The following is a 5693-nucleotide window of genomic DNA, read 5'->3' on the forward strand; positions in this document are numbered from 1 at the left end:
GTCGTGCCAGTTCTCACCCGCCGGTGGTGAGGGAAAGGGCCTGTCTCCCCACAGCCTCCCGGTGTGTGTTGCCACAGTTTGTAATTTTGCTGATCTGTTGGGCAACAGGGGTACTCAGTTTCGGTGAATGTGCTGTGGGTGCTTGAGAACAAGGCGTATTCTTAGGCAGGGTGTAGGACTTGCTGGGTTTATATGGGGTGCACCTTACCGATTACGCCCACTCTGTCTTTGCTTATTTTTGTCCACGTGATGTGTTTTGTGCTGGATGGATGTGGTGTCCCAGAGCTTTCCGTTGTTAGTGTGTTTTTGTCTTTTTTTTAAAAAATAAATTCATTTATTTATTATCTATTTTAGGCTGCGCTGGGTCTTTGTTGCTGCACGCAGGCTTTCTCTAGTTGTGGCCAGCGGGGGCTACTCTTCGTTGCGGTGCGCGGGCTTCTCACTGCAGTGGCTTCTCTTGTTGTGGAGCACAGGCTCTGGGCATGCGGGCTTCAGTAGTTGTGGCACGTGGGCTCAGCAGTTGTGGCTTGCAGGCTCTAGAGCGCAGGCTCAGTAGTTGTGGCGCACAGGCTTAGTTGCTCCGCGGCATGTGGAATCTTCCTGGACCAGGGATCGAACCCGTGTCCCCTGCATTGGCAGGTGGATTCTTAACCACTGAGCCACCAGGGAAGTCCTTGTGTTTCTGTCTTTATCTCGTTGCATCTCCTGCAGTTTTTGCTTTGTATGGGGGTTGCCGTGTTATTTGGTACATAAATATCCGTTAAGTGTTACATGTTCACCGTGAGTTGTGATTTTTACCATTGAAAAGTGTCAGCCTTTGCCCAGTGGGCTTGATGTCTCCTTTGTCCTCAGTCAGGGCCGTTACCTCTGCTCTCCTGTTTGCATCAGCCTGGAAAACCTCCATTCTGCTTGATTTGTAGCCCTTCCTTTAGGTATGTCTCTTGTGTAGAGCACGTGGCGGGGTCTTGTTTTCTGAGTCCAGTCGAAAAGCATTTTCCTGTCACGGGTGAGTTAAGCCCGTCATCTGTATTGATATAGCTGACAAAGTGGGTTCTGACTCAGTCACAGTATTTTATGATGATGTGTATTTTTTATAGTTGCTGTGTTTTTTGGTGAGATGTGTAGTCTTTGCTCCTTAATTAAAGATTTTTGTTTGTGTTTAGGAAGTTTTGTAACTGCGCTCTAGTGGTTACTTTTGTATGTAAGTGTTTCTGGGCGTCTTCAGTCCCCGGTTTTCTCGTGTGTTTCCTGTTGGGCTTGCGTCAGCGTTCTCCTCGGCTCCCCGGTGGCCACACTGCATCCGGAGCCTGTTGTGTCCCCTTCCCTTTCCCTTTCGTGCTTTGTTACATCATTTCTACCTTGTCACAGTGCTTGACGTTTCCCAGCCTCTTCCTCACCTCTGCTGTAGCACCAGCTGCATGTTTATATATTATAAATGCTTATTTCTGCGTTTTTCTGAGGTTTCCCCGCCCTTGTTGGGACGACCCCTGCCTGTGGCTGAGCCTTCGCAAAGCTCAGGGTGCAGAGTCCCTGATGTTTTGCAGGTTGAAACGGTTTTTCTGTGGCCTTGATGTGTGGAGGACAGTTAGGCTGGATATAAAAATGTTGGTTCACACTTGCTTTCAGTGATTTTTCAGTGCTGTTGCATTGCTTTCTGTGTTGGTTTGGGAAAGCCTGATGCCAGGTTAATTCTCTCGTCTTGATGGTTTATTTTCTCTTTTTACCTGGAGGCCTTTTCTTTATCTTGGAAAGCTGACAGTTTTATGAGGCTTTGTCGAAGTTGATTTTTATGGGTTAACTTTCCCAGGTGCCCACATGCCCTTTCAGTGTGTAGGTTTTTTTTTTTTTCTGTTTCTTGAAAGTTTCCTTGGATTATAGTTTGAGTATTAACCTCTGCCGCACATTTGTCTTCCTTCTCTGGGGGCTCTGACGACTGAGTACATGTCCTCCTTTGGTTGGTTGCTTTTCCCCTGTTTTTTTTCTTGGCCCTTTAATTTCTTTTCTTTGTCTCATTTTTATTCTCTTGTTTTTCTGCCTTTCTTCTTTGCCTCTTACTACATTTTTATTGGAGTCTTTTCTCCCCTGAGCACTTTACAGTTTATATTAATTTCGGAGGTAGTTTTGTCCTTTTTTCTCATTTCTTTCTTGTGTCAAATCAACTCTCATTTCTTTCTGGTTTTCAATCCATTTCCCCCCTAAATTTTGAGGTTTTGATTCAAGGTGATTTTCATATCCTCAGATGTTAAGTATATTTTGTTTTGTTGAAAGCATCGTCTTACAGTTTTCTTGTTTTTCCAGACTGACTTTGTCTCTGATACGTGTGGAGTTTCACCTTCTGATTTTTTGCAGTGGTTCTTTGTGGACCTGCGTTATCTTCCTCGTGTGCATTTTCATGGCCGGGGTGTTTACAAGATTCGCCCTCCGACGGTGCCCTCTGCTGGCAGCTCTGCAGAGTCCGGTGGCTTCGCAGGGGTCTGTCCGAGGGTGAGGCGGGCTGAGCGCCCTCTGGTGGCGAGGCCCTGTGCCTGCCGGACCCTGCGTTCCGCCCCCTTACTTCTTTGCCTGCCGCCGCAGCCCAGTTTCAAAGGACTCATCTCAGAAGCTGTGCGCTCTTAGGCCCCCCAGGCCCGCTCTGGCGGGAGCCCCCCCCCCCCCCCCCGCCGCTGGCGTCCTGATAAAGCAGCCCCCCGCTCTGTCTCTGGTGCTTGGCCTCGTGGAGGCAGTGTGGGCCCCGCCCAGGAGCATCGTTCCGCGTGGGGTCCGGGCCCCATCCTCGTGTTGTGCGGGTGCCGTGCCCCGGGTAGGTCTGTGTTTCCCTCCCTGTTCTGGACGGTTCTTGGGGAGACATGGGAGGTACCGGGGTGAGCTTGTCTTCAGCCTCCTGCGAGTGGCCCTTGTTCTGAGCCGAGTGCCCGAGGGACTCCGTTGCCGCCGCTTTTCACAGCGCCCTCCAGCTGCCTGTGCTGGGCGTGGGCTCCGTTTCATGGACAAGTGTGGGGACTGCGCTGGCACAAAGCGGAGCAGAGCAGGCCGGCGGGGGCCTGTGCTCTTGGCGCCGTGACCTCGTCACTCGCCATCCGGGACGCAGGGACATCACGCGGGTTAGAGGTGCCCTCTCGTGGGCCCAGACCTCTCACTGTTGTCTAGGGGGCTCTGGGGGGAGCGGCAACGAGGCCCCCGTGGTGTGAGTACCCCTGAGACAGTCCCCGAGGGGCTGGTGCTCTCCGCCGACTGGGCGAGTGGCCACGGCAGGTCTGAAGCTGCACCGGCTGCCACCACTGGTTGTGCACGGCCCTGTGGGCTCCAGCGAAGTGACCCCGCGAGCCAGGTGGGGTTGGGACGGAGGTGATTGTTTCCATTTGGTTTTCACCTTGAGTGTTTGTTGCCTGTCAGGTTGGTTGTGGTGTTTTTGACAGTGGAAAGATTGCCTTCAAAGGAGATACCAGCCTCCTTTCATGAATCCTCTCAACAGTCCTGTGACAGGACATGATGAATGGTCACACAGCACTTTCAGGGAGGAAGCTGGCCTCCGGGAGAATGTAAACCGTGTGTCCACGGTCGCTTTGTTTCAACCCCAGTGCCTGCAAATACAAAACAAAACACACCGAATCAGCCTCTTTGCTGGAGTGTGAATGTTGTTGAAGGTGGACGCGGGCACCTGCCCCGCAGTTTTCTGTCATCTGAGGTCACTGCTGGTCACTCAGCTGCCGTGCCCGAGGGCCGCTTCCCCAGGCTTCCCGCATGGGGCTCTGGGCCGGACTGGTCCTCGCGCCCGCAGGCTGGGCGCTGGGTTCCTGTGACCACCTTCTCTGGCCGGGACACCCCAAGGGCAGTACGATTAAAGGACAGCACTCACCCCATGAAATCAGAAGTCATTTGAGTTGTCAAGTAGGATGCCTTTGAGCACGTAGGCTTCTCATTCAAGTCCATAGAACAGTGACGCGTGGCAGCGTCGTGACCCTTGGAGCCTGAGACGTGCGGAGTGGGGCCGGTGTGGTCCTGGCCCCGGAGCCCTGGCTGTGGGCTGTGCTAACGCTTGCCCGTCCGGATTGTTTGGAAGCACTTCTGACTGCTAAAGAAGATCTCATTAAAATATTACTTGCAGGGATTTCTTGAGTTTCAGCTTTAAATGCTGTGCCTGAAGGGAGCCCTCACCCCTGTCCCAGCTGGTTTTGGCCGTTGAACTGTTTTGAAAGTAAGAACATCACACGTGGCCCAGAGTTGTAGCGAGTGTCACAGAAGACACCTGGCCCATGGTTGAGGGAGCGCTTTGGTCTCCACGAGCCCCAAGGTCTGGCGCCGCCCTGTCTGTCCCGGGCGGGGAGGAGCTCCCACCCGCCTGACGGCCCCGCCGCCCCGCCCCAGCCGTCTGGCCAGGCACTGGCCTCGGCTTGGCCTGCAGGCTCCCCCGTGGTGCAGAGGCTTCACACCCGCAGGGCCCCCGGCGCAGGCCAGCTCTCCGGCTGCGGAGTCGGAACCCCGTTTTCCTCCTGGCTCCTCTAAACTGTGTGCTTTCATCACCCCCTTTTCAGGGGCGCTGTTTGTCTTGCTCACAAAACGCTCCTTTAGGGCCGTTATGGAGACTCAGGGGAAACTGCCAAGAAAACCTAAATAGTTGTTCCAAACACGGAAAAGTAGTCACCAGAGGACTGGCCTGGAGGAGGGAACCCGGTGGTTTAAGGGTGTCTGAAGGGGGCGTAAAGAACACGCGGTTAACGGTGGAAGGTGGAAGAAGGGCGTGCGTGCCCTGAGCTGCCCTGAGTGCCCAGGAGGGACCAGCCTCACGTGCCACCTGCTGGCTGCTTGCTGTGCTGCCGCCTCCTCCAGCATCATAGGGCTCATCGCTCCCACCTTAAACTTCGAGAAAACGCTGTAAAAATACCACTGTAAGCTTTACGCTTCAAATATACAAGAGCGACTTTAACCATCAGAATACAGACACTCAGTGTTCATTCCGAGTGGAAGACCGAGGACTGTCCGGTTGGGAGTTGCGTGGTTCATGCCTGCGAGTGTCGGTTGGAGGTGGTGACGTGCTGAAACCACGGGACGCTGCTGCTGAGGGGCGGCGACGCGGCAGGAGAGCGCCCGGAAACCCGCCTGTGCCAAGCAGGCAGGCGTCAGAGCCCCAGCCAGCCGTCGCCCGGATCCCCCGCGGGCCGACCAGGCTGGGCGCCGAGCGGTGCAGGCCGGCCGAACTGCCGCTGTCAGCCCGGGGAAGCAGGGAGCCCCCTCCAGGCCATGGACGACGTGGTGACTGTGGAGCCCTCGGCGCAGCCAGCCGACCACCACCAGCCCGCCCAGCCCAGGAGTCTAGACCTTGCGGCCTTGGGAAGTGTGCCTTTGCCGGCGAAGCGGGGATGTCACGGCCGCCGCGGGCACAGCGTCAGCACACCTGAGTCCCTGGACGCCTGGAGGTCGGGGACGCCAGCCACAAGCCCTGGAGCTGTTCTGCCGTCCCCTTGGGGCAGGAGCCGCCACCTTTTCCTTCCTCGTGCCCCAGGGGCCAGAGTCTGAGCTCTGGGGGGAATCTCGGGGTTAGTGTTCTCGAGCGCGTGCCTGAGAGCACCAGTCCTGGAGGGTCGGCGTGCCCCCTGCTCTCACCCCTCCCCGTTAGGGACTCGTAAAGCACTTCAGCTCCAGCAGTAGGCCTGGCTTCCTCCAGAGCCAGGGTTTCTTGGGACACCTGTAGGGAA

At 55.3% G+C, this 5693-nt stretch overlaps 1 protein-coding gene across 1 annotated transcript in view; it reads left to right on the forward strand.

Moving 5' to 3' along the window:
* TAF4 (TATA-box binding protein associated factor 4) overlaps positions 1-5693 on the forward strand; it is a 71676-nt gene that overhangs the window by 65688 nt on the left and 295 nt on the right. The gene's annotated exons all lie outside the window — the stretch shown is intronic.

This window comes from Lipotes vexillifer, unplaced genomic scaffold (genome assembly GCF_000442215.2).
Source record: "Lipotes vexillifer unplaced genomic scaffold, Lipotes_vexillifer_v1.1 scaffold1798, whole genome shotgun sequence".
In the NCBI taxonomy this organism is placed as follows: Eukaryota; Metazoa; Chordata; class Mammalia; order Artiodactyla; family Lipotidae; genus Lipotes; species Lipotes vexillifer.